This window comes from Triplophysa dalaica, chromosome 13, assembly GCF_015846415.1.
Source record: "Triplophysa dalaica isolate WHDGS20190420 chromosome 13, ASM1584641v1, whole genome shotgun sequence".
NCBI classification, from domain to species: Eukaryota; Metazoa; Chordata; class Actinopteri; order Cypriniformes; family Nemacheilidae; genus Triplophysa; species Triplophysa dalaica.
In genome coordinates this window covers 20,107,278-20,110,409 of record NC_079554.1, presented here as the reverse complement: position 1 = coordinate 20,110,409, position 3,132 = coordinate 20,107,278, and the positions used below count along the sequence as shown (strand labels likewise).

The 3,132-nt window shown below is 34.1% G+C and overlaps 1 long non-coding RNA gene across 1 annotated transcript; it reads right to left on the bottom strand.

The window, feature by feature from the left end:
• Positions 1-946: 946 nt before the first annotated feature.
• Positions 947-2,893, bottom strand: LOC130434699 (uncharacterized). The gene is made up of 3 exons (XR_008908704.1): positions 2,860-2,893; positions 1,635-2,704; positions 947-1,501 (listed from the first exon to the last, which is right to left on the bottom strand). It is a non-coding gene; the product is annotated as an uncharacterized LOC130434699 (long non-coding RNA).
• Between the last annotated feature and the right edge of the window lie 239 nt (positions 2,894-3,132).

The following is a 3,132-nucleotide window of genomic DNA, read 5'->3' as shown; positions in this document are numbered from 1 at the left end:
CTGGGGCAGTGAGTTAAGGTAAAGTGGCGAATTTGCCCTTACCGTTCTGAAGGTCAGGGTCAGCGATTTGAATTTGATGGTGGCGGCAACTGGCAGCCAATGAAGTGAAATCAGGAGGTGTGTTTAAGGGATCTTATCCTTATAAAAAAAATTGCAGTAACATTCAATTCTTTTTAATATACTGGACACAGGCAATGGCACAGGTAGGGCTTAACCTGTGAAGAGCCCATACCCCTTTTGCCCCTACACTCTGAAGTGACCTTTTTGGTGGTGTTTTTTCTTCCTCATTAAATCAATGATATTAGAAACCCTTAACATCTGTCCATGTTTGTCTGTTTTACAAAGATTTAGCCAATGAATGTTATTAAAAAGTGCTGGTGACTAACTCTTGTTGGATTGGAAGCTGTTAATAAAATCTCATTATTTCACTTCCACTATCTTGACTGAATGAACTGAAGTTCCTCAGCAGCTGAACATCTTGCATGGGTAAATAATTCTCTCATTGTTTGAATAACTACGGCATTTTCTTTACGCAAGAAACACTGTGTCTAAAATGTTCATATCTTATCTATTTGAGGTCTGAAAACGCAATGTGTTGTTATTAATAGTGAATAAATCTAAAGCTTTTTATACTGCTATTTTGTTTTATTGGATTTGTCATTAAGATGTGACCACTTAAAAATAGGGGGTGCCCCTTTACAGTTTCAGCACATGCCCCTCTGTGCACGGCCCTGACTGGAACAATTTCTGAAGAATCCCACACAGTTTGGAACAAATCCATTTATTATTATTACATTTTTTACATTACATTATTACATTACCTATTTATTACTATTTACTATTAAACAAACCTATTTATTATTATTACATTTCTTACATTACAGTATTACATTACACATTTATTACTATTTATTATTAAAGAAATCAATTTATTATGTGAGGCAGGTTCAAACTTCTATTCAGTTCCAAATTATAAAAAAGTCATGCCTGACAATATAAGTAATATATTAAAAAGACAACAAGTTATCTAAAGAGCCAGATGACGAGTATCATCCCCCAAGTACTGTAGAGGAGGTTCAGATGTTGTTTTTTACACTTGTTGTCTTTTAAAGATGTGTTAAAATTATGAAAAAAAAAAATCTGTCCAAGATGCATTCCAAATGAAACCTTCAGATCCAGGGGTGGACTAGGACTAAAAAGTGGCCTTGCACTTTTTCTCCTGTAGAAAAAGGCCATCACCCGCTCCGTTGAGGAAGTGTGCCATAGGCAGGTCCCCCTCGTTCCGGGGTTGGTCCACACAAGCTGGCTGCGAAAAGTCCTAGTCCTCAGATGTTCAGTGTGCCCCTGTCCAGATCAACACACGGCCCACATAAAGATAGGCTTACTGGGAGAAGTCCTAGTCCTCCAGATGTTCAGTGTGCCCTTGTCCAGATCAACACACGGCCCACATAAAGATAGGCTTACTGGGAGAAGTCCTAGTCCTCCAGATGTTCAGTGTGTCCTGATCAACACACGGCACATTTGAAATGTGAAAATGAGTGTACTCATTACAGTTCATAGAAAGATAATTAACATAAAGAATTCTAATATATATCTGCGTGTGGTGCTTTAGCAATGTCTAAAAAAAAACTTACAAGATGGTCAGCAGAAGGTCTCTCTTCGGAATGCCACTGAAAATGGGAAATTTCATGCAAACTTGCAAGCAGAACTGCGAAATTGAATTGCCTCAAATCAGCCTAATTTTGAAGGTGTGTGGCTTATTAATAGTATTAAAATATTGTTAATATTTTTAAAAATAAACTATAATTTTTGTGTTGAAAAATAATATATCATTATTTATTTTTATAAATTAGTTATATATAACATTGTTTTCTTTTAAAATAAAATCAGGAAAAGTCACAATCCGCCCATAAGTTTTGGATTGATATGTGTACTGTCCATTGTACTTCCCAATAATCGGATAATTACGTTTTATTAAGATAATATCGGTTCCAATGTCTCCGTCAAACCCTGATTCAGAAATCAGAAATTCATTATCTAAAAGGTCATATCTGTCTGAAGGGCGTGGCAAAATTTTGCCTCTAATTAATTGTAATTCGCCAGAGGGCCGACTGAAAAAATAAATTCTATCATTTATGTCAAATTGATTTGTAATTGTTTTTATATTTAGGAATTGTAGAGAATCAATGGAACCCTGCAGTATAATTTTAGCCAAACGCTTGTTTGGATAAGTTCTTATCCATATAGTCGAATAGATATAAAAATAAAAATAATTTGGAAAAATTACTAATGTCTTATAATCATCACCAAGATTTTCAAAAATAGAACTTGATGTTAATATGTTACCATTGCCAACATAACCACCATGACATATGCGTTTTACAATTTGTTCTGTTTTAGACCAAATTACAATAACACATGAGTCACAGCATTTGAATTTTTTAGTGTCATGAGGTATAATTTTTCCATTTTTAACACAAATTGGACCAGGTTCAAGTTCAAACAGATTTATAACCTGTATCCACATTTGAAAGCTTATAACATGGGAATTAAATCTATTTAGAAATGATCCTAAACTAATAATTGTTCCATCTTTTTCATCAATATATAAATCATTACAGGTTGTACCTATATCAGAATTACTTTCATAAATTTTAGAATATTTAGCAGTTTGCTTACGAGTTTCTAGTAATTTGCCCATTTTCTAAATCGTGAATCACAGAAAACAAAAAGAATAAAGATTAGTATAGCAGTACCAAAATGGGAGGTAGCTGTCACAACTTTTATTCTAGTGAATATTTTGTATGTAAAATGTAATGTTATTAATAGAAATGCATTTAAAAATGTATAAAGTCATACCTGGACTTTGTGTTTGATTTTCTTTGTAAATTTATCCATTGTGAGTTTTGGTTTAGTGACAGAAATCTGGGCAATTTATAGAAGCTATAGGTGTGGCGTGAGGGAGGTGCTGTTACAGAAAAAACGAATCTGTAGGCTTCTCCTTTACAAGAAAAGAAATCAACATTCTTTTGCATTCTAAGTATGCAAGTAAAAATGCATGTTTTGTACAGATTAGTTTCGGTCGACATTCCTGCTTGCACAACCCATGTACTGACTGTCAGTCCGGGAGGA